The sequence below is a fragment of the Fundulus heteroclitus genome, chromosome 9 (assembly GCF_011125445.2).
Source record: "Fundulus heteroclitus isolate FHET01 chromosome 9, MU-UCD_Fhet_4.1, whole genome shotgun sequence".
Taxonomy (NCBI): domain Eukaryota; kingdom Metazoa; phylum Chordata; class Actinopteri; order Cyprinodontiformes; family Fundulidae; genus Fundulus; species Fundulus heteroclitus.
In genome coordinates, this window is record NC_046369.1 from 37,594,793 (window position 1) to 37,620,580 (window position 25,788).

At 42.2% G+C, this 25,788-nt stretch overlaps 6 long non-coding RNA genes across 6 annotated transcripts; 5 read left to right on the forward strand and 1 right to left on the reverse strand.

The window, feature by feature from the left end:
* Positions 1–2,520: 2,520 nt before the first annotated feature.
* On the forward strand, positions 2,521–2,793 carry LOC118564077. Its single transcript, XR_004931613.1, has 2 exons — positions 2,521–2,636; positions 2,722–2,793. It is a non-coding gene; the product is annotated as an uncharacterized LOC118564077 (long non-coding RNA).
* Positions 2,794–3,383: 590 nt separating this feature from the next.
* On the reverse strand, positions 3,384–4,132 carry LOC118564078. The gene is made up of 3 exons (XR_004931614.1): positions 4,047–4,132; positions 3,772–3,931; positions 3,384–3,539 (listed from the first exon to the last, which is right to left on the reverse strand). It is a non-coding gene; the product is annotated as an uncharacterized LOC118564078 (long non-coding RNA).
* A 5,247-nt stretch (positions 4,133–9,379) lies between these two features.
* On the forward strand, positions 9,380–10,378 carry LOC118564079. Its single transcript, XR_004931615.1, has 4 exons — positions 9,380–9,468; positions 9,557–9,719; positions 9,799–9,993; positions 10,206–10,378. It is a non-coding gene; the product is annotated as an uncharacterized LOC118564079 (long non-coding RNA).
* Positions 10,379–10,721: 343 nt separating this feature from the next.
* LOC118564085 lies at positions 10,722–11,120 on the forward strand. Its single transcript, XR_004931622.1, has 3 exons — positions 10,722–10,769; positions 10,851–10,898; positions 11,038–11,120. It is a non-coding gene; the product is annotated as an uncharacterized LOC118564085 (long non-coding RNA).
* A 340-nt stretch (positions 11,121–11,460) lies between these two features.
* Positions 11,461–15,642, forward strand: LOC118564080. Its single transcript, XR_004931616.1, has 3 exons — positions 11,461–11,523; positions 11,636–11,674; positions 15,548–15,642. It is a non-coding gene; the product is annotated as an uncharacterized LOC118564080 (long non-coding RNA).
* A 147-nt stretch (positions 15,643–15,789) lies between these two features.
* LOC118564081 lies at positions 15,790–18,773 on the forward strand. Its single transcript, XR_004931617.1, has 3 exons — positions 15,790–15,913; positions 16,061–16,158; positions 18,706–18,773. It is a non-coding gene; the product is annotated as an uncharacterized LOC118564081 (long non-coding RNA).
* The last annotated feature ends 7,015 nt before the right edge of the window (positions 18,774–25,788 follow it).

Sequence of the window (25,788 nt, forward strand, 5' to 3'; positions counted from 1 at the left end):
AAGGCATCGTGCAACAGAATGGGCTGTCTGGTTAGGCAAAGCATACAGGGAAACAAACTTAGTGAAATAGTCCTCTACCACTAAAATATACCTGTTCCCTCGAGATGTCATGGGCAGCTCCAGGATATCAGCGGCCACTCGCTGCAGAGGACGGCATACTTGGGCCCCTCCCATAGGAGCCTTTGGCCCAGGGACTGGGCTCCTGCGAGTCTGACAGGCCCTACATTGTTCACACCAATGCCTTATGTCCCTCAACATGAAGGGCCAGTAGCAGGACTGTCTGGCCTTTTCCCACACATGTTCTGCGGAAAAGTGTGCAGCAGCTGGCCCCCCATGCAACTGTTGAAAGAGCTCCGGCACCATGGATGCAGGGACAACAGTCTGAATTCGCTTCTGTCCCGTGGTGTCAGTGACCGCTGTGCGGCACAACAGCTCCTCAATCACAGACAGACAACGAAACTCAGTCCACAACTTCCACAAGCCAGCAGAGGAATCCCGGGGGAGTTTACGAGGCCGTCGCACCCTGCCCTGCTCCAACCATGTTAACACAGTACTAATGTCTGGGTCCTCACGCTGCAGTGACTGCAATTCAGCTCTACTATCACAAAGTGAATAGACCAGAACTGACTCTGTTTCCACATCTGCAGCTGGAGAGTGGTCAGACGTCTCCACTGAGGCCACAGTAACAGATCCCGTTACAGGAGCATTTGACCCGACAGGGTCAGGGGACACGGGCCAACGGGACAGAGCATCTGCGTTCTTGTGGCGTGCTCCGTCCCTGTGTACCATGACCCAATCAAATGGATCCAACTCCAGCACCCACCTACTCCTGCGTCCAGTAGGTTCACTATCAATCGCCATGCGCCTAAGGCCCAGCAGAGGGCGGTGGTTCATTTGAGTTCCCGTTTGAGTTCGACTGCCTCCCCTATAGGATTGAGGATGCGGGCTGAGGTCACACCGTTTCTCACACTGTTCACTGTACGAGCGACCACGAGTCCTGTCGTATCCGGAATGTTAGGCTCCAGGTATCCCTCGAAGTTTGCGGCAGGCCGACCGGTTCCAGCAGGAGTGAGAATATTCACCGGTACCAGGGCCTCACTCAATGGGGGAATGGTCCAGACATCAGCAAGGGACACGTTACAACAACTAGGGATTAATTCACCACCTTGAAGCAGGGGCACTGAAACATCCCATAATTGTAACACACCTCGCCCCAAGTCCAACAATGCACAGTTCGGAGCCAGGAAGTCCAGTCCTAGCAGGACACACTGGGTGGATTCCCATAGTACATGGAAGGTGTGCTGCCAGTAGGTCGGACCCAGGCGGAAGGTGATCTCACAGGTACCGAGTGTATCCAACATTTGTCCATTGATTGCCCGAGAGTCAATATAGTTCCTTTTCAGAGGCCTGTTTCGCAAGGCAGGGACTGACATACGGAAGTCTGATCAGTGACACCGACGCCCCTGAGTCCACTAACATGGGAACCTCTGTGCCTTCGACCACACCCCTGACGAAGGAAGTCGGTTGGCCGGTACAGTCCAAATGAGCCATTACATTGGAGAAGTCATTGTTCAAGGGGCCCCTTATAGAACTGGCTGGCATTTGGGCCTCAATGCCAGCTATTGGCTGTTTCCCTGACGGTCGTTAACCGCGTCCCGCTGTCGAGGCAGGAAGTGCACACTACGCCATCTGGGCTCATCTTCCTGTCGAGCACGCCAGCTCGGGCTAGGACTCCTGCCCCCCAGCGGCCTAGAGAGGGGAGGACATCCCAGAGCCGCGAGGCTGGAAACCCCTTGGGCATGGGAACTGCCCAGATTCAGGGGAGCGACCACGTCGCTCCTCCCGAGAGCTACTGGACCGGGAGGCCTACTCACCACAGGTACAGTGACAGCGTTCTCCTGAGGGCGAGCGAACGCTTTGCCCCCTCATGTCTCTATTCCAAGCCCTCAGCCTCTGATTGTCCTCATAAAGTTCTCTCATTTCCACTCTCATGGAGTACATGTCCTCCGTTAGCTTCTCAACAGCCTTCTGGAGACCCCCCGGAACCGACACGGACTGGACAGATGTGCTCTCACCACCGTAGGCAGCAGTGCTCACATAATCTCTCTGTAGGGCAGCTCTGGCATTCTCACAGTGCTCAGCCACGTGTAACGCCTCCTCCAGGTCCGTGGCACCCATCTCCAAACACTTGGCCTTCAACACTGGATCCAAACCAGCCAGAAAGCGTCGAAACTTCTCTTCTCTCTGTGCAACATCACCATAATCCGGAAAGGCCTCCGCGACCAGCCGGCTCACGTCAGCAGCGTACACCTCCAGGCTCTCACCTGGAGCATGCACCCGGGCTGTCAGGCTGGCTCTGAAGCGGTCCATCAACTGCCTCTCTCTAAAAGCCGCCCCAAGTCTCTCCTTCACCATAGTATAATCCAACTTGGTCGCCCCAGGGAGGCTGTCCCACAGCAGGAACGCGGACTTGCCGAGACGAGCAGGCAGAATCCTCACCAGCTCCTCCTCACAGTTGCCGCCGCTCCTGGCTGTGGCGCTGACGGCCACCTCTAGTTGTCTCGCCCAGCTGAGGAAACTCTGGCTCCCGTCCCCGGTGAAAGGAGGGGGGAGATCAATCTTAACATCACCGCCCGGTGAGTATCTGCCAAGCATGCTTGAACTGGGTTTAAAAGGGTCCTCGTCTGCAAACCACATGTCCACTTAGCGCCGTTTTCACAGCACCGCACGAGATTAGCCAGCAAGCTATATCGGAGATGCTAAGCTATCCAACTGGCACGTAGCCGTCACGGATAAAAAAAAAAAAAAAAACAACAACGGGGATTCCGGAAAATCCCACCGCTGCCACCAATGTAACCGAATACGTGAATTCGGTGCAGCTAGCGGTTCGTGAATACGGTGCAGCTAGCTATACCCAGATAACAATTTTTTTATGGCCCAAATTTGGCCCAAATGTGGCTTGCCATTTTGGAAAAGCTTTGGAATGATGTACGGCCCAAATTTGGGCCAACTCTGGTATGCCAAATAAAGAACAAATCTCAGCCAAAAGTAAGCCAAAATGGATTTTGGAATTCCAAAGTGTTGCCAAACCTACCCCAGAGAGAAGCCAAAAACCCATAACCTTGCCAAAAACTAGCCTAAACTGATTCAAAAGGATGCCATAATTGAACCAAAATGATGCCACAATATATTTTTAATTATTTACTTATTTATTTATTCATTCATTCATTCATTCATTCGTGTGATAACTATGTCCTAGTATCCTAGGCTCATGTACTATTTATGTGTTATAACTGTATGTATAAAAAACGAAACAAACATTTTTTATATATATATATACTTTATTTTTTTAATTAATGTCTTAAAACAATAAATTAAGGATTGATACAATTATTCTGCTGGCTGCCCTCGGCTGGAGCCTGGCATCCGATTTTTCCTCCCCCCCTCTCGATCCCCAGCCCAGTAGAACCACCTTTTAATAGCATCAGCAATGGTCAGATCAGTTGCTTCCAGACAGATTGGGTTACGTCTGACAGCATCTGAAAATGACATAAATTAAAGAAAAACAATACTGCAGAAAAACTTAATCTGGTACAAGTAACATGGCAAACAGCTCATCCAATTTACAAACTGCAATCGTGATCATTAAACAGTGGTCATGAGCATTGCCAAAAGGGCATGGGAGATTAAATTCTGTTTAATTCTAATCAAGACAAATAATAATAATAATAATAAAATAAATAGTCAATATGGGTGCAGGATAATCCTTACCTGTCACAACTGCCCTGAGATGGAGCTTTTCAAAAGGCACCTTGCCATTCAGGCCACGCCATGAGATCGTCTTAGCAAGGTCATTTTTGATGGCCTGTTTTAAAATGCGCCACACAGTTTCTTTTACTGTTGCCCCCCCTGCCAATCCAAGAGTGATGACCTAAGTACAAAAAGAAAAAAACAACAAAATTAGGAATTCAAAATAAAAGAGTCCCATTTTCCATCATCAATTCGGCATAAACATCAATTAAAAAAAGAAATTGAAAGCAGCTCACCAGTTCCTTACGGAGGTCTGGTTGATTTGCTAGATCCTTCTCAAGTTTATACAGGGCAAGCTTATCACTCAGAGGGAAGATGGTCATGTGGGATGAAGTGATGGGAATCCCTGTGACACCACTGTTGGATCTTTGCAAATCTTGGATCATTCTGATTATGTTCTTTTGCTGATCCATTAGAATTTGTTGATTTATCAGAACTTCTTTCAGAAGAGCTGAAAAAAGAAGAATTGTTTAGTTCAAATGTGTAGTTTTAAATTATCAGGGCATGTACAGTCATGGATGAAAATATTGGGACCCTTGAACTTTTTCAAGAAAGTACATGGCCCCTACAGACAATGTGGAGGTTCACAGATGTTTTGGGGTTGCTTTGCTACATCAGGCACCAGAGACCTTGTCTGCATACATGTCATTATGAAATCTAAAGACTGATAAAAATCAAGGGGCATAAGGCATTATGCAATAGAGGTCATTGTCATTTCAGTAGGAAAATGACCTTAAACACCAAAAAGTAACCAGATGTGGTCCTAAAGTGGCCGTCAATGAATCTATCCAAGTCCCATAAAACTCTCTATTTGTGTGTGTGTGTGTGTGGGTGGGTGGATATGGGTGTATATGTATGTGTATGTGCATGTGTGTATGTCTCTACAACTGTGTCTCTCTGGGTATTTAGGTGGGATGGGAGGGTTGGGTCTTCTTCTTTTTTTTTTACCTCCGCCAAGGAGGCAATGTTTTCAGTCACGTTGGTTTGTCTGTCAGCAGGATAACTCGAAAACTTGTGCACGGTTTGGATGAAATTTTGTACAGTTGTTGGAAATGACAAAAGGAACAAGTGATTAAATGTTGGTGCATTTCTGTAGCCTAAGTAACATAAACAATGCAGTTGTTACCTCCGTTTGAAATGTAGTGCTTACCGCGGTCACGTGACCAGATGTCCGGGTCGCGGTGGCTGCTGGGTATTGTAGTTGGCTTGTGCTGAACATGTTTCCCAGTGTGTGGAGCCAAATTGGTAATGTAGTTAAGCACACCCACAGCATGTAGATGTTATGGCATTGCATCAGTGACCCCATGGCCTTGGCGGAGGTTTGCACTCTCTCAGTGCTTCTAGTTTTGTTTTGTTTTTTCTCTTTCTTATCGCTGTTGTCCTTTTTAGCCTCTGTGAGGCACTTTTTGTTGCTTTTAGGTATGAAAAGTGCCATTTAAAATAAATTTCATTTGATTTTTGAATTGACCTGTGGCGAGATCTCAAAACAACAGTTGGGAGAAGGCACCCTTAAAACTTACTTCCACACATTTGGTTGCAGCCTCTCATGTACCCATGATAGGGTGGACTAACAGGCTGGGCTGCTGTCACTGCGATGCTGCTGCTCTGCTGCTGCTCTGACCCTGCCATGCTGCTGCTCTGCTGCTGCTCTGACCCTGCCATGTCACCATAATGTTGCTCTATTGCCTGGCGGAGGGTTGACCCCAGGTTCATTACATGCTGAAGGTGAATGTAGAAAAAAGAATATAAGAATTTTAAACCTATGAACTTGGTCATTAGTGAACAACAATGTAAGTTGTCAATTAAGCCTAAAGCTGCAAATTATCTGACATTTTAATGTCAAAAAGGTTGCTGACTGCTGATCAATCATCCCTATTCCCTGAATCCCTGAATAATCCCTAAAGAGCTAATTTCAAACATATTTATTTACAACTAGAGATAAAATGATTATGCAATTCTATACCTGAGAATTCTGAGGCTCCTCAATAGATGAGGGGACCTCAACAAACCCACATTCTGTATTTGGCATCAGAATGAAGCGCCTGGAATTGGAGGGAGGTCTTGGGATAGCGGGGGCCTTGGGAAGAGACACAGTCTTCCTTTTCGGTGGACTGAGGTTTTCCTCCTCCTCCTGGTCTCTAATATATCTACTTGGCCTTTGTTAGAGAGACACAAAAGACAGAGACATCAACATCGGCATCAGATACAAAGAATGAACTGAACTCCTAGTATTTAATACAAAAGTAAACAGAGAATATAATGTGCCCAGCAGGTATATAACACTGTTATATGAAAACATTGTCATATGGTAATTCTAAAGTAAATTGACCCATACGCATGCCACTTTTTAAAGAATGTGTGTGTGTGTGTGTGTGTGTGTGTGTGTGTGTGTGTGTGTGTGTGTGTGTGTGTGTGTGTGTGTGTAGAGAGAGAGAGAGAGAGAGAGAGAGAGAGAGAGAGAGAGAGAGATGCATAAAAGTCATACTTAAGTTTTCTTTTAGGCCGCATGTCTTGGTCGTCTGCCTCTGATGTATAGTCCGTCTGTTCCAGAGCCAGTGAAACTCGCTTACGGCACTCTAAAATACTGTCTGTTGAGTAGAACACAATTTTAGGATTATGTTTCCTTTTGACATTACTAATCAGTTCATTTTCTAAAGTAGAGTAGAGTAAACCTGAAGAATAAAATATCCTGGCGTCTGTGTGAACAGGCCATGTACTTTGGGCCTCCTCCAGCTGCTTGATGGCCCTCTGAACTCCCTGGCTCTTGTAGGGAGGCCACCTACAGGTCCCTTCCTGAAACCAGGATGTTGGGGCAACCTCCACCTCCTCATCTTTCTCAAAGCAGATGACTGAGTACATCTTTTCTGCAATGTGAGAACATAAATGTAGCAACATTATGACAGGATTTTGCTTGGGAGTGTAGGCTAATCTTTTTCTCTCTCTTTTCTTTTGTGCCCACCACCACCATTCCAGAGGACAAATAAAAATTATTCATCATAAATCTGAACATGTTATCATCAATAATCAATGACATATTGTTAAACAACAATACTAAAAGTAATTATTAAATTCCTCTGCTTTGTATCAGAGTTTTTCCACCTCCACTTCTCCATAAGGCCATGGAACAGACCTCAACAGTCTTCATCCTTTACTAAACAGAACAGTTCACACAGAGTTTTTGTGTGTGTGTGTGTGTGTGTGTGTGTGTGTGTGTGTGTGTGTGTGCGCCCGCATGCGCACCTGTGTTCAGGTCCTCTTCTGCTTCTATGAATCTTTGGATTTGTACAACCACTCAATTAAGGTGTAGCAGAGGAAACACAACAAAGGTATCTCTAATCTCACACAAAGGAATTCTAACAAACTTGCTTAAATTTCCATCGAGCCTGGCACATTTAAGGTTGGTTGACAGACCTGAAACAACCAGAATATCCAATTCAGTAGAGTCAACAGGGTAGTTGAAAAATGTATCCCTTCTGGTGTATGACCTGTACACTACATGATAGAACCCGTCATGCAGAATAATGTTTTCCACTAAAGCTATATCATTGTGAATCCTAAAGCAGCTGTCACCACCACATGAGGATTTAACAGTCACACCATCAATGACTAACTTTCTGAACTGATTTACAGAACTTCCAATTAACTCTTGTGGCACAGGTCCATCATTGTGCTGCCCTGATGCATTGTAACTCTGTTTCTCTGCAATGCTTTCCTCTCTGATATTCTCCATTTCTGATACACGCCTTATCACTTGAGCCAAGGGATTGTTTGGTTTCCTTACCATTTTCTTTAAAATCTGCAGATAGTTTTCATAAGGAAAACCAGAAAAGAGGTCTAAGTGACCATGAGCTTTTGCATCATCACTAAGATGAACAAGACCATGTATGTTGTAAACGACAAAATGGTCACCATACAACTTACTGAAATGGTCCACAAATGAGCAGAGCAGTGTCCTGGCATAATCATTTAGCACTAAACATAATGAGGGCCGAGCTAGAACATGAATGGCAACTGAAAGCAATAAGAAGTTATTGTAAAGCTCATCAGCTAGGATACCCTTCAGCACAACTGGACCCGTATACAACAGAAATTGTCTCCATTCTGTTGCTTTCCATCTATGTCTCTCTGTAAGCCCTCTTGGTTTCCTGGCAAACTCAGAAGGGACAAATGCTCTCAAACCAGTCAGTCTGTCAGATATGATGCAACTTTGACTAGCTGACATGCGACAACGAAGAGGCCCAGCTGCACCCATCCACAAATCCAAAAGCTTACGTACCACACCAAGACATACCAAATGCATGTAATCGTGAGGAAAACAGCTCACCATACCTATATTCAAGTCAGTAAAAGGTGAGACACCCTTATGGTGGTCTTCATCACTTAAAGCCTTGAGGGAAAAAATATGAGGGAAAAAAGTCCTAGGTCAATAAAGTAAAAAAAGCAAACACAAAAGTGATAATGTTATGAGAAAAACGTCATATTATGAGAATTAAGAGGGAACATTTCCAGAATAGTCACAGTTTGCAGAATTATTTCACTCCTGGAGTAATAGGCCAGGTTAGAGTATTTTTATTATTTTTATTCTTTATGAGAATAAATTCAGGAGAATGAAGCTAAAGGGATATGAAAATAAACTTGTAATATTACAAAAACAAAAATACTACAAATACAAAGTATATTCAGAGATTAAAGTCCCTCTGATACTGTTTAAGTGACTGAGTAACTGCAGATTTGCCACATTTAAGATGGCGGACTCTCTGGCGCATCGCACCTTAGGTAGAACCCGCCCAATGACGCGTCTACGTATATAATGTCTATGGTTTGCGCGGACACGCAAAACATTGTGATTGGTCCGGACAATTTACTGACATAATTATAGCGGTATTGTAGGTATTCTTCGAGAGCGGTTTTGCGGTTTATTAACCATGGATCATTTTTACGAAGAAATTCTTCATTATCTTTCAAAAGGGACTTACCACAGCCTAACTACATCCTGTTCAAGTCCTGAAAGCAGGAAGGCAACCATTCGTAAGACTTCAAAACATTATACCGTTAAAAGTAAGTACCAGTGTGACTGACAAATGTGCAAAAATATGAATTAAACTGTGTTTCTGGAGCAGTATTTAAATGAATGTTTTATTTGTTGCGTTAGATGGGCAGTTGTATTACAACTACCAGGGCAAGCTTCGTCTGGTGGTGTTTCAAGCTCAGGTTTCTGAGGTTTTAAGGAATTGCCATGACAACCTTGGTAGTGGAGGACATCATGGCAGGCGCCGCACAGTAGAGAAGGTGTTAGCTTCCTACCACTGGAAAACATTACGAGATGATGTCAAAAAATGGGTAAGATTTTTCTAATTCTTTATTCTTCTGAATGAAAATAAGGCCATGCTATTAGATTTGCCAAGTTCTGTTTAAATTGTGATGCTTTTCATTTATTATAGCCCCTACATTGCTTCAAACATACAGTGTACTTGTGAGGAAATTAACTGCAATTATTTAACAACTTGTTTTAAAGGTTGATGAGTGTCCTCGCTGTCAGCACCATGAAAAAATAAAAACTGTGGCACCTATCCTTCATCCTATCCAAGTCCAGGAAGCATGGACTGTCCTTGGGATAGATCTAATTGGTCCCCTTCCTACCACCGCAAAGGGCAAACGGTAATAATACATTTTTGATAAAGAGAACAGAGAACATGACAGTCATGGATACAAACTATGTTCAAAACAATCTGCTTGTATGTTGCAGGTTCATTCTAACTGCCACAGATCTTTTCACCAAGTGGGTGGTGGCAAAATCCCTCTACAACAAAAGTGCCACTGAGGTGTCCAAAAAAATTGTCAATATTTTGCTTGACTTTGTACTGCTGGAGAGGATTATAACCGACCAGGGGCGGGAATTTGTAAATGAGGTACAGTTTTGTTTACAAATAATGTATATTTGTAATGAATCATATTGTATCACTCAAAGCTATACAAATGTGTCTACAGGTCAACCGTGGTGTTTTTGAAGCTTTGGGTGTCAAACACTGTATTACATCAGCCTACCATCCCCAGGCCAATGGACAGGATGAGCGCACCAACCGCAATATCAAGACTGCACTAGCCAAATACTGTGGGGAGGATCAAAACGACTGGGACATCCATCTACGGGGAGTAGTAGCAGGCATCAACACATCCAAACAGGTGTGTAAGACAGTGTACCAGCAACATGTCCACGACATGTCCATGTATTAATTGAAAAATCAACAGAGATTGGTCAGAATCACTCAAATGGCACTTTATTCTTGCAAAAATTTAGGACTGAGAGAAAATGCCTGCTGATCCGTATGAAGTTTTCTATCAACACACGGACATAGAAGACTGTAAAATGCTATTGATTGTATTTTATTTCTCAGAGATCTACAAAGTACACACCCTATTGTGCTCTGTTTGGAAGACACCCCCGCACACCAGGTGTGATAAACAACACGACACAAGAAAAAGGGGATGATGACAATCGTGTCGTGGTGATTGAGGAGACAGAAGAAGACCTGGCGGCCAAGGCTGCAGACATTGCAGATCTGCATGCAAAGGTGATGGTGAAACGGAAATATATGTCTATGGAGTTATGTATTATGTTTTAAATAATCATAACATTATAAGCAACATCATTTAATATTTTCTCAGGTTTACCAGAACATTAAAGACGCACAGGACAGACAAAAGAAGGCATATGAGACAAAAAAAAAGAGGGAACTTGAAATCCTTCCACTTCAAAATTGGTGATGAGGTCCTCAAAGCAAATAAAAGAAAGGAAGGCCGAAAAGGAGGGCAACTTGAAGCCAATTGGTCTGGACCATACGTCATTACCTCCATTTCAGAAAAGGGTGTGGCAACGCTGTCCAGCAACACAGGTGCTCAGCTGAAACAAAACACAAATGTTTCACAGCTGAAGCCTTTCATACGCCCTACATTGAGAGGTATTAGGATTAGCAATTTAAAGGCTCGCTGTAGTTTCACAGGCATAGGTTACCTTCATAATACTTTGTTCTTTTCTTCAGAGTCCAAAGTGCCAGAAGTTTTAATTTCTCAGGGAGATGACTTCCAAGGTACAAATTTAAATACAGTTTGTTCATTTAATTTTGCCATGGAAGTAAGAAACAAAACGTAACTGTACTCAAGATCTCCCTTAGTCTTTAAACTATAAAAAACAATCCCCTGCAAGTGTTTTTTTATAACCACTTATAGCTGAACAGGAGCCCATTTCTGGCCCACTGGTGCCACAGCAGTCAGTATGTGACCATGACTACTGGCCTTCTCTGGGATATTTGCATAATTTCAATCCAGTCCATGCCATGCTGGTAGGTATATATGTGTGTCCTGTAAATTATTTAATGAATGGGTATTGATTAGATTTCAATTTGTTTTCTGGTGATTTTAATTGTATTTACAATTTATTATTTGTAGCTCAAATATGTACTTGATTTAAACCGGTCTGGAGCAGAGCTTATTGTCAAAGATAGGGATGTCTGCCTGACACGGGAAGACTTCCGGAGATTGATGGGTAAGACCACTGTAAATGACTTCCACATTGCTTTAATCTCTTTTATTCTGTCACGAATGTACAGTCATGGGCAGAGGTTTGCACACTGGACTAGCAAGGCTACAGCATTACTGAAAGGGTCACTGGAGCCAATATACAGGATCCCAAAGTCCAGAAAGAGGAAACATGAGGTGATCTTGGTGACGGTCCCAAGTGCTATTCTTCTGTTTATGATCGACTCATTAAAGAAATCCAGATTATTTGATATAAACATACATATTTCTTCCCTTTCTCCCCTAAAAGGTTGTGTTTCCCAAAGATGACAGCTGTTTCATATTGGAGGTAATCTATTCAATTCAATTTTCAATTCAATTTTATTTATATAGCGCCAAATCATGAAACATGTCATCTCAAGGCACTTTACAAAATCAAGTTCAATCATATTATACAGATTGGGTCAGATTATACAGATTGGTCAAAAATGTCCTATATAAGGAAACCAGTTGATTGCATCAAAGTCCCAACAAGCAGCATTCACTCCTGGGGAAGCGTAGAGCCACAGGGAGAGTCGTCTGCATTGTACATGGCTTTGCTGCAATCCCTCATACTGAGCAAGCATGAAGCGACAGTGGGAAGAAAAACCACCCATTAACGGGAAGGAAAAACCTCCGGCAGAACCGGGCTCAGTATGAACGGTCATCTGCCTCGACCGACTGGGGGTTACAGAGGACAGAACAGAGACACAACAAGAGAAACAAAAAAGCACAGAAGCACACATTGATCTAGTAATCTGTTCTACATTAGATGGTAGTAGCGGGTGAGCCGTCTTCTCTGGATGATGTCACAGTTAACAGAACGCCAGACCAGGTGTACCTACTATGAAGAAAAAGAGAGAGAGCAAAAGTTAAAAGCTGAAATTACGACAGTCATTTCAATGTAATACAATGCAAAACTGGAGAACAGTAGACTGAAGAACAGTAGAAATCAGTAGAGTGAGAAAATTAGACCCTGATGTCCTCCAGCAGCCTAGGCCTATCACAGCACAACTATAGAGATAGCTCAGGGTATGAGCCACTCTAACTATAAGCTTTGTCAAAAAGGAAAGTTTTAACATTAGTCTTAAAAATAGATAGGGTGTCTGCCTCACGGACCAAAACTGGGAGTTGGTTCCACAGGAGAGGAGCCTGATAGCTAAAGGATCTGCCTCCCATTCTACTTTTAGAGACTCTAGGAACCACCAGCAGACCTGCAGTCTGAGAGCGAAGTGCTCTGTTAGGAACATACGGGGTAATCAGAGCTCTGATATATGATGGAGCTTGATTATTAAGGGCTTTATACGTTAGAAGGAGAATTTTAAATTCTATTCTTGATTTAACAGGAAGCCAATGAAGGGAAGCTAAAATTGGAGAAATATGATCCCTCTTGTTGATTTTCATCAGAACTCTTGCTGCAGCATTTTGGATCAGCTGAAGACTTCGAACTGCATTTTGTAGACTTCCTGATAGTAAAGAATTACAATAGTCCAGCCTTGAAGTAACAAATGCATGGACTAGTTTTTCAGCATCACTCCTGGACAGAATGTTTCTAATGTTGGCGATATTCCGGAGGTGAAAAAAGGAAACTCTGGAAACCTGTTTAATATGGGATTTAAATGACATGTCTTGGTCGAAAACAACACCAAGATTTTTAACTTTATTACCAGAGGCCAAGTTAATGCCATCCAGATTAAGGGATTGATTAAGAACTTTATTTTTTGAAGACTCTGGCCCAAAGATTACAACTTCTGTCTTGTCAGAATTTAAATGCAGGAAATTTAAAGTCATCCAGCTTTTGATGTCATCAAGACATGACTGCAGTTGAAGTAACTGATTGGATTCATCAGGATTTATGGATAAATATAGCTGAGTGTCATCAGCATAACAGTGGAAATTAATCCCATGCTGTCTGATAATTTTGCCAATCGGAAGCATATATATAGTAAATAGAATTGGTCCAAGGACTGAACCCTGTGGTACTCCACAAGTGACCCTAGAGTTTGAGGAAGATTTATTATTAACATGAACAAACTGGAATCTGTCCGACAGATAAGATTTAAACCAGCCTAATGCTTTTCCCTTAATCCCTACAGTATGCTCAAGTCTTTGTAAGAGAATATTGTGATCAACTGTATCAAATGCAGCACTGAGATCTAACAGGACAAGTATAGACACAAGTCCATTATCTGAGGCCATGAGAATATCATTGGTGACCTTCACCAGAGCTGTTTCAATGCTATGATGAGCTCTGAAGCCTGACTGAAACTCCTCAAGTAGGTCATTACTTTGTAAATGTTCACATAGTTGATTAGCAACTACTTTCTCAAGAATTTTAGATAAGAAAAGAAGATTAGATATAGGTCTGTAATTTACTAACTCATCTTGATCAAGAGATGGTTTCTTAAGTAAAGGTTTAATAACAGCTACTTTAAAAGCCTGTGGTACATATCCATTTACCAAGGATAGATTAATCATGTCTAAAATAGGACCACTGATCAGAGGGAATACCTCCTTAAACAACTTGGTTGGGATTGGGTCTAACATACAGGTAGAAGGTTTAGATGAAGCTAAAATTTTAGATAGCTCAGAAAGCTCTACTGCTTTTAAACAGTTCAGACACTGCGCAGGTTCTAAGGATTCCTCCAATGCTGCCTCACTTACTGAGGACGAGGTAATCATGTTTGGGAGGATGCCAATTATTTTATTTTTAATGGAATCAATTTTATTTATGAAGAATCCCATAAAATCATTACTGCTAAGAGCTAAGGGAATGGATGGATCAACAGAGCTGTGGCTCTGGGTAAGTTTGGCAACTGTACTGAAGAGAAATCTAGGATTATTCTTATTCTCCTCAATTAATGATGAAAAATATGCTGCTCTAACTCTGCGAAGGGTCTTGTTATACAACAATAGACTGTTCTTCCAGATTAGGTAGGATTCCTCTCGGTGTGTAGAGCGCCATTTTCTCTCCAATTTCCTAACATTGTGCTTCAAGGAACGCAGCTCTGAATTAAACCAAGGAGCCAGCTTCCTGTGAATAATCACCTTCTTTTTCAAGGGAGCTACATTGTCTAATGCAGAACGCAATGACCAAGTCATACCGTTTACAAAGACATCTATTTGTGAATTGGAAGAAACAACATTGCTGCCATCTACAGGGCATTTCTGCAATACGGAGGATATTAAAAAGGGGACAGACTCTTTAAGTTTTGATACAGAATTATCCGATAAAGATCTACTATAATGGAACCCTCTTTTGGGGGTGGAGAACTCAGTTAGATTAAACTCAGATGTTATTAAAAAATGATCAGATAGGACAGGGTTGTGAGGAAATACTGTTAATTCTTCACAATCAATGCCATATGTCAGCACAAGGTCTAAAGTATGGAGCCAAGAGTGCGTCAGTTTATGCACATTTTGAGCAAAACCAATTGAATCTAGGATAGTTTTAAAGGCTACACTAAGGTTATCATATTCTGTGTCAACATGGATGTTAAAATCACCCACTATAATAGCCTTATCAGTATTTAACACCAAATCAGATAAGAAATCTGACAACTCATCCAAAAACTGAGTGTAAGGGCCTGGTGGACGATACAAAACAACAAACAGAAGAGGTTTTATTGCTTTGCAGTTTGGATGAGGGAAACTGAGGGTTAAATGTTCAAAAGAACTGTAGTTATTAATTGGCCTGGGACTAATTAATAAATCAGACTGAAAGATGGTTGCCACTCCTCCTCCTCTTCCCACAGATCTGGGAATGTGGAAATTTGAATAATTGGAGGGAGTTGACTCATTTATACTAACGTAGTCCTCTTGTAGCCAGGTTTCTGTGAGACAAAACAAATCAATCTGTTTATCAGAAATCAATTCGTTAACTAGCAAAGTCTTTGGAGGGAGAGACCTTATATTTAATAGACCACATTTAATTGTTTTATTTTTAGGTTCAAGGTGAACCGTATTGATTTTCTTATCTTTCTATCTTTCTTAAACTCCAAGAACATAACACTGCTGAATACAACACTGAATACAACACACCAGATGAATTAAAACATAAGGGAAATACAATATGTTTGTTGTCATTCATTTTCCATGCTCTCATTTCTCCCAATTTATGCCTTGATATGCCAGAATGATTATCTTTTAATATATTTTGTTTTGCCTAACTTACATTTTACAGTTGTCAGCATGTCTGCTCTCTGAGATCCTCGGGGAAGTGGTACTCCTGGAAGGAGATCAAGCTTACATGACACTGGGGCTGGTCTGCACCACCTTCAGATGCCACATCATGTCCACTGTGGGTTTCAGGAGACGGGCGCATTTTCAGTGGCTTGACAGTAAATGCTGTAATTAAGGGTACACTGGTATCGTTTATGCATATTTTCACCTGCTCTTTGGAAATGTTCACTGTTTGTGTATAATTTGTTTTTTACAGGTGTTGCTAATTGGGGCAGGTTTTCTTCATCATACAAGGAGGAGTTCTACACCATGTACAGCATTGAGACATGCTGCGAATGCAGAACTCTGTACAAAAAAAACACACCTGGTATATATATTTCAAACTTTATAGTCTTGAATCTATATCGATCCAAATGGTATTGTTATAATTCGTCATTTAACACAGTGTGTAATTGCCAATAATCAGTGTGCTTTTTTTTTTTTTTTTTCATTTTTTTATTATTTTGTTTTACAGGATATGTTGGGAAAGGAAAAAGGGGAGTGCTGCAAGGTATTCACTCTGAAGATCCTAATCCTGGATACTGCAGTCACTTTTGCAGCCAAATGCAATAGGTAAACATAAGTTAGATACCTGGCCTAGACTCAATTGGCTTACTGAAGTTTATCCAGAAGGATTAAGGTGTAAAATATAAAGTAACTGAGTAATGTTATTTATTAGAAAAGCCTTGTAACTGGGAGATTCTTTAAACCAGTCCCTCTGAGCAGAGGCGGGATGCTGTTGTGCATGTGCAAGTTGCCCACAATACCTTGAACATAAATCAAATTATGGTCATTAATGTTTTATTTTACTTTTCTTGATCATATAGTTATTTCATTAGTGTATGTATGTATATATATATATATATATATATATATATATATATATATATATATATATATATATATATATATATATATATTGTCAGGATTGTGGAGGCGAGTACCTAGGCGGCAACGAGGCAGAGGCAGGCGCATGGGATTAAACAAAGATATTTAATGAAAGCTAAACTTACAAGATCTCTGGCAGCAACAGCACGGGGAAAACACAGGAGGACGCAGAGGGTGATCACAGAATGACCCGACAACGGGGAAACAAACTGAGGCAACTTATATACACACACGCAACAGGGATAATTAACCACAGGTGAGTCCAATCAACAGAAAACAAGAACACAACTCAGAGGATCCTGACATTACCCCCCTCTTAAGGGCGGATCCCAGACGCCCACTAGTGTCCAGTCAGAAAAAGAAAACAACCCGGCCAGGGCGGGCGGAGGTGGTCTAGGACGGCGGGCTAGGGCCCAACAAAGAGTTCAGATGGCCGATCACAGTTGAGTTCAGACGGCATCTTGAGCTAGAGAGCGCTGGACTCTGAGACCAGATGGGGGCCGGCGGAGGACGGCCCAGTCGTGGCAAACGGCGGAGCAGCAGGGTCCTCGGCAGGCACAGTGGAGGGCGACCTCGGCGGCGAAGCAGCAGAGTCTTTGGGGGCGTCGCGGAGGGTGACCTCGACGGCGAAGTAGCAGAGTCTTTGGCGGGTGTCGCGGAGGGCGACCTCGGCGGCGAAGCAGCAGAGTCTTTGGCGGGCGTCGCGGAGGGCGACCTTGGCGGCGAAGCATCAGAGTCTTTGGCCGGCTGCGGCGGGACGTCAGCGAAGGCCGGCGGCGGCGGGACGTCAGCGAAGGTCGGCGGTGGCGGGACGTGCACACCCTTGCAGGCTTTGGCCATGGCGGGCGGAGCAGGACCTTGGATGGCCGGCGGGACTGAGCTTTCTTCGGCCGGCGGGAACTTAGAGACGGCCGGCTGTACAGGTACGTGCACACCCACGCAGGCTTGGGCCGTGGCGTGTGCAGTGGGATCTTCAGCGTCGGCCAGTGGGATTGCGCTTACTTTGGCGGCCGGCGGGACTGAGCTTTCTTCGGCCGGCGGAGCGGAGAACTTGGAGACGAACGCGTCTGGCTGGGCCTTGAGGGAGGTTCTGTGCTGGCGAGCCCGGCATATGCGCCGGGGGAAACCAGACTGCGATGCGGAGATCGCTGCTGGTGGCGAGGCAGCGGTGGAGACAGCAGCAGAGGCGAAGGTCGATGAAGGTACGTGCGCACCCACGCAGGCTTTGGCTGTGGCGTGCGCAGCAGGAACGGTCCAGCTGGGGAACAGATCATCTCTGTCTCCATAGAAGAAGTCCCACAGACTGGATTCCTCCACGTGAGGCGCTCTAGGACAGCTTGGAACTAAAGGAGGCTGGTCATCCCAATTATCCATTTCGGAGTGGCTGGACTGGGGCTGCTGCAGGGGCCTGGGCACCATCCTGAGATTTCCTTTATACGCCCCTGCTTTCCCCGCAGACCGGCCGATGAGAGGCTGCTGCTTGCCGGGCGGAGGAGGTGCGGTCGGATGCCTTGGAGCCGGGGTGAAGGTTGTTGGCAGTGAAGGGAAGCAAAAAGATGAGTCGGCGACGGTGGCTGACCCTTGCGGGAGGAATGCGGGGCGTCAGCCTGACACGATGCGGGGTTTCCTCTTCTTCGCCGTCCTTCATGCCTGCCCCGCGCCGGTGGCTGACCCCCGCGGGAAGTTTGCGAGGCGTTAGTCCAGCACGGCGCGGAGACCTTCTCCCTCTGTCTCCAGAGCTGATTAAACATCCCGATTATTTCCAGCCCCGTTGCCTGGCCCTCTCTTGGTTGGGTCATTACTGTCAGGATTGTGGAGGCGAGGACCTAGGCGGTAACGAGGCAGAGGCAGGCACATGGGGTTAAACAAAGATATTTAATGAAAGCTAAACTTACAAGATCTCTGGCAGCAACAGCACGGGGAAAACACAGGAGGATGCAGAGGGTGATCACAGAATGACCCGGCAACGGGGAAACAAACTGAGGCAACTTATATACACACACGCAACAGGGATAATTAAACACAGGTGAGTCCAATCAACAGAAAACAAGAACACAACTCCGAGGATCCTGACATATATATATATATCTATCTATATATATATATATATATATATATAAATATATATATATATATATAAATATATATATATATATTTTTTTACAAATATTGAACAGGGTAATGAAGATATTACACCTATGTTTATTGGTCCTCTCCTTCCTAAATCTCCAGGATGTCATCCATGGATCTGCCTGTCCAGAGGAGCAAACACCAGGACACTGTGGGATTTTTTACCAGCACTTTTTTATTAAAATAAAGTTTGAACTGAAAAAAATATATACCCATTTTCTGTAATCTGTAAAAAATGTATTGTTTTAATGTATTATAGGTATTTGGTCAATTAACGGACAGTGCGAAATGATTACCGTTTATTGACTAAATAAAATTGATTCGTCACAAATAGAGACCGCGGGCGCAATGTAGTTTGTTTGAGTGGAGTTGCCATATTGTGACGAGCGGAGTTGCCATATGGTGACGTCATCGAGAGACGCAGGACCCCGAGTCGATCTGACCACCCGAGTCAATCTGGTACCTACTGTCACTACCCGATCCATACCGGTAGCACGAGCCGTACCATCAGCTCATTTGCGCAAGCGCAAACAGAATAACTTCCGGGTCGGCAAAAAAATTATGTAATTACGGTACTGAAAATACTTATTTCTATACTTAAATCATTAAAAAATGCTAAACTATATCGTAGATAAAATATTGAAGACTTTTCTGAAAGAAATTGGTACGTTTTACATTCTCTCCACTGTATTGCTTGACGTCATCATCGGATATGCTCCAGCATCCTCCCGTCCGGAAGTTATCATTGCATAAAGTTAATCTGTATTGTCTGAATGCACTCTGTTAGTTTTATTGCTTGTTCAAACAGGACTGGAAAAAAAATATTTAATCCTTAATTACACGGTGAATTTTGTTATACAAATAATCTTGATCTAAACATTTATTTAATTAGAAAGTTAAAATTATCGATTGAGAAATTAGCGCCCTCTGGTGTACACCTCGTGATTAAAGTAGCAGCATTGTTTTTTTTTGTTGTTGTTTTTTTTTTTTTACAACAACGAACAGAGAATAGAACAAAGAACACACACAAAGCGAAGGCATACCTTATTAAAATACATTTATTAAGCACAAAATACATACATATGCAAATCAAATAAATGATAAAAAAAATTCAAAAAAATTCAAAATCAAATACGTTTCTGTACTCCTATATGTGTTTATAGCTGGGGGTTTATGTACTTTAAGAAATGGTTTATATATTTTTATCTCCCTAACCACAACTGGGAAACATTTTTGCTATTAAAAAACAAAAAACAATGTATTTTTTTATGTATTTCTGTTGTTTATTTTTTAGAATATGCATTATTGCCGCAAATACAAAGATATACAAGAAGAAACCCTTGCCTCGAAAAAATACAAATAATTAAAAAAGTAAGAAAAAACGAAATATTTCCCACCGGAAGTTATTCTGCTCGCACACGCGCAAATGAGCTGATGGTACGAATCGTGCTACCGGTACGGATCGGGTAGTGACACCTACAGCGGTTTTCCCCTTTTTCTTTCTTTTAGATCTTTTCCACCTACAGGGTGGCTTAGGTGTGCCTGGGCAGGTGTTAGGGTTTAGTTTAATTGCTGCTTACTCCAGGACGGAGTGTTTTTAACTGTTAAATATTTTTCTGTTTGTATGTGCATGCATTTTGAAGGTGATTTTTGGCTGTGTTGATTTGTGGTTCATAAGGACTCCACCGCGGGTCGCTTCTTAAACTCTTTTTCCCTTTTTTTTCTTCCTCTCTCCTCGTTTCTATCTTCGCCCCTGTCCTTATCAGTTCAATCTCTTTGTTAGGACTTAGTTCGCGCTCTTCCCTTGAATGTCTCATTCAAGCCGCCCCCTCTCGGAGCGAGGTACTACCCCACATTAGCGTAAGCGTGGTTACATCATTAGGACCTACCCCCCCCCCCCCCCTTAGGACCTGATGTTTGGTTAAATATTCTGTGATCGATATCTCCTACTAATATTAATAGCAGGTGCAAAGAAAGCTATAACTCACAGGGGCTTGATGCTGAACAACCATCATGTTCGGACTGGAAGGACATAATTGAGGAAATTCACACAATGCATGACTTTTTCATTAAGACTTGCCACTTATAAATACAATAAATACTGGAAAAAATTTAACATTCATCGGAACTTGACACCAACTGTATAAGTAATGTAATTACTTTTTTCCTTTTATTATTATTAATATTATTATTATTATTCAACTGCTCCTGTCAAACTAGTTGCTCTACAATTTTTGTTGGAGGGGGGTCCAATTGTTCAATGTATGTATGTATGTATGTATGTATGTATGTATGTATGTATGTATGTATGTATGTATGTATGTATGTATGTGTTTTTCTAAAACTACTAAAATGACAAAAATAAAGTATAAAAAAAATCGACAGGGAACACCTCAAAGTCTGCTAAAGCCAGGACAGAGGGCTGGCAAAAAGTAGCAGACAAATTAAATACGTAAGTACTATCCGTGGTAGATGTTTCTATCACTTTCTACAGTCTGTATTTTTGCATTTTAAGAATTTCATATTTACTTCGTTCTTTTATGTCAGAGCCTCCACAGGACCCACTAGAACATGGGGACAAGTAAATGTGAAGTACAAGAATATTTTACAAAACAGTAGCCTTTATTTATTATACTGTATTTTAAAAAGCCACTTTTTCCTCTTTTTAAAAGGCACTTTTAAATGCACACAAAAAACTCTTTGGATGAACATAGAACAATCACTCCTCCGTGTTGAACACTTAATGTGTGGTTCCAACAAATTAATTATGTAAATAACAGCCTCACGAGAAAAACGATATCTCTCTACAATTACACTGCCGCGCTGTGCTAAAGGTTTGTCTCGCAATACGCGATTAATTCGAAAGGCTCTGCAAATTATCTTTGCACCTTCCGCAACAGGTTGGTGTTGTAAAAATGGACAAGACGGCTACGACAGACTTCCTTAGCTTCTCCGCTATCCGCCGCAATCTAATCCTGCTCGTGAGCAGGCTTAAGTTTGCGCGCATGTTGCTATGACAGCAAGTCCAGGATGACTTCAAAGAACCAAACAATCCGAGATCATGCCAAATCGTCAACAATCAAATCCAGCTAACTGAGTTAGCGACGTACGAAGAACGGGCCCCAAGAATACATTAAACAGACACTTTCATTGAGAGTGCATTAACAGCTCCAAGTATGTCTCATGCCTGAATTTGTTACTTTGTACATAACCTAAGTTTAGTCTGTCTGATAGGATATTTTAATAATAAATAACATGTTATGGTCAGTTGCTCTGCAATTTTATAATCTTCTTACTAAATACCTTTTCTATTATTCTTTTTTATGTTTTTTTGCCACATAAGGTCCTTGCTGAAAGGGCTACAGAGTGTCACATTAAAGCATATCTATGGAAAGTTGACTGCTTAACGTGTGAAGGGAAAAGGTGTACTAGCAACAGGGATGAACACAGCTTTGACAGGATGCTCAAAAATAAAATGATCCAAGATCTTGTTGGAGCTTCACAAGTAATGTACTGAGCCTAGAGTCACTTTATTAAGAGCAAGGCTCTTAGGGGCCCAGGAGTAGAGCTGCATTGTAGAATTCTTACTGTAAAAATCAAACATCTGTCCCTGGTAGCATAAGCACAGTTAACACAAGCACATTCAAATGACAAAAATCCCCATTTGTTTTAATTCTCTGTTTCATTCAACCATTGTATCAAATAATTTAAAATCATACTGAGGCCATTGTTATGCCATAATAACACCATGATACATAATTGATCTCAGATTGGGTTCTGAACAGCAGGGAAGAGGTGACAAAAAGAATTCTATCCTGCTGCAAACATAAGGAGACACAGACATAAAGGAGAGGGAGTCAGCTGGGACTGCCCTTCTCTCAGCGGGAGGCCAGCTGTGACCACTCCCCACAGATAAAGTCACAGCTCACTTCTGAGACTCATCCTCTTCAGCTCTTCACTTCTGCAGCTTCAGACCTTCTCAGAGCCTCTCTCTAAGACCACCTCGTCCTGGAGCAGACCAGGAAACCACTTCAGGCCATGGTCCCTGCACAGGCCTGAAAGGACGCACATCCAGCACCTGGGGAACTTCTAGTCGCCCGGAGAACATGTCCAGGCACATCAGAGTTAAGTTTGCTGTCTTAACCTCATAATCAGATGCAGGAGGAAGGATCCTGCATGTCAAAAACAGTTTTGTTGTATTTCCCCTCAGCCTGTACAGGAAAGAGAACCCCAGACGGTGCTGAAAAGCCAACAGAATAACCCGCTGTGGAATTCTGAGAAAAACCCCTGTTCAAATCCGACTGCATCCAAGTCAGAGACTGCCTGCAGGACATCAGGCCTCCGACCTTGACCACATGGTGCTGCAGAGCTAAGCGCTAGCCTGCCAACAACAAGCGAACAACTTCCCTCCTTAAATGCTCCTTCTGTGAATGGCCAAACTGGACAGAACTGACACGAGACAAATGATAGGTTTGGACAGGGAGCTGAGGGTGAAGTAAAAAGGTTAATTGGGAAATGTCTGTAACTTGTGTAGCCCTGTGCTATATTTTGGATTAATGTTAATACATGGGATGGTTTAGTTCATTAAGGTTTAATAGTTTAAATAAGATGAAATGTTTAAAAAAAATTTAAAAGCAATTTCCAAGCCTGAGTAATATTCTTATGTTTAATGCTTTTGTTTTGTACATCTTTGTATTTTGTTTTTGTTTGCAATACTTGCTGATTTATTTTATTAATTTTTGATTGGTCAAGAATACCGACCACAGAATTGCTGCAGAAGCCGAAGAAGAAGAGAGAAGAACAGGAAGAAATTAGTCGGAGGATGGTGAAGGAGACAGTCCACCCGGTTGTCTTTCTCCGTTAGCATAAGCAAAGCCTAAAACTTTTCCAGGATATGGGGAAGAGTCAGCAGCTAAGTGTTCGGCTTGAATACTTTATATTGCGTTGGACTTAGTGGTGTGCTTCGGGATACTTTGCTTCTGGTTTCTTTGAGGAGTCAAAAGTCGGACCGTTGTTAGAAACTGCAAGTGACGCACGCGAGTACGGCAGATTCCGAGACAGTGAGGGGATTTGACCATCGCGCTGGTGAGCTACCCAACGGCTGTGCTTGAGAACTGAAAGGTGAGAATTGTCCTGGACATCGGAGGAATTGAGGTTCGCTTGGACAAGGCGGTCAAGTCCAACTACACGAAGGGGAACAGACGATTCGGTGCTGTGGGAGTCCATGTGGGAGACATGCTGAGGAACGAGCACTGAGCTATATAATACACTGGAGTGCAGTTTTTGCCGAAAAACTGAAGTCACTGGCCGCCATCTTGCTACTCCCTACTCTCACAGAATCCCATAGGATTTGGTTGCAACAACAAGCAGTTTTCTGGCTGAGTGAAAACGTTTCACAGGTAATTCTACAGTCAGTGGATGTACTAACACTATCAACTACTAGGAAATGATGTACTGAAATATTTTACATGTTATTCATATTAAATTTATATAAATGTATATATAAGTATGTGTATATGTATATATGTATATATATATGTATATATGTATACATATATCTAAATATATATTGTTATTTATATATTTATAAATGTTATATATATATATTTAAATGAATAAAATGCTAAATATTTCAGCACATGACTTTCTCAGTACTTGATAGTTTTAGAACATAACATAAAAGTATATGGCATTTGACATTTTAAAAGTTTTAAGCCCCCCCTGAACATGAGAAAATCATTGTTATTCGATGCTGTAGCGCACAGGGAGTAACCTATTTTCCCGGGAAAATAGGGAGCACCAATATGGCGGCTGGTGGCTTCAAAGCGACTCGTTCTAACAGCGGGCTATTAGCACTCCAGTGTATAATATAGCTCAGTGGTGAATACTTGCAGGACCGGAGTGAGAGCAGGACCAGAACCACAGTGGGAACGAGCCATGACGGGTCCGCGCTCTAGTCACGTGATCGCGCAGTGAGCGCATGAGCGTTACTCTTCACTTCTGCTCTACTCTTCTGTGCTACATTCAGGTTCCAAACTCAGTTTTATTTGCTCATTGGGTGAAGCGGCCAGTGTTTAGTTTTCAGGCCCCAACGCACCCAAGCAACGTACAGGCCTGCAACAGGGTAATTTTCTGGGTTAGTTTATATTGAAAGCCGGCATAGCTTATTACATTTAATGGTTATTTTAATTTTGTATTTGAACTGAATGTTTGTTAATGCCATTGAAAGATACTGATGGACACTGAGTGTTTGAAGTTGGAGCTCTAAAGGGTATTTTTTCAGTTTAAGGGATAACTTGAGAGGTTTTGTGTTAATATACATTCATTTTGAGTGTGCATTGCTTTAAGAGCATTATGAATTTATTTGAGCTTTGATCCCACTCTTTTGAGTGAGCATTTTGATTTATTGAGTAACACAGTAAAGTCTATTCTGCATTTATTTTAAATTCTGTAAATTAATTTACCCTTATTTTTAGTAAAAAGTTCCTCTTGCAGTTCGTTATTTTCAACCTTTCAACCATTGTCTTGATATCAGCTTAAGAGCTGATCATCACCAGACAATACTTAACAGACAGAGGGTTATTTAATAAACATTAAATAACTTTAAACAGTGTATAATTGCACAACACCATATTAAAAAAAATTATATTGGTATCATACAAGCACCTTGCAATTATTTATTAAATTTAAAGCTTTAGACAAGAAAAAAACATTACAATCACCGTACCTGTTTTACATTTATTTTTCACTTCATATCATCCAATTGCTTATGAATTTAACAATTGGATGGAAAGCCTCGGGATTTCAACAGGCTTCATCTCACCATCAGTAGTGTCTAGTTAGGTTAGAACCAGAGACAACGTAAAGCATTGTATCTGGGCTCAGGAAAAAATGAACAGGACTGCTGCTCAGTGGTCCAAAGTTCCCTTTTAACATGATAGTTTTTTTCTTTTCATTTGTAAAGCAACTGAGACTAAAGTTAAACCTTAAGATTGCCTCCTTGTTAGGAGTAACGTCTTGCAGCTATATACTCAGGCCAAAGAAGGTAAAGCTCCTTTGCTGGCGTGTCGGGGTCAGTTTCCTGTAATATTAAATGAAGTTCAGTTAGGTCCACTAGGATCAAACAGCACTGAAATTCAGGGAAAACAATCCATGCATCCTCATCCTCTTCACTGTAGTCTGCCA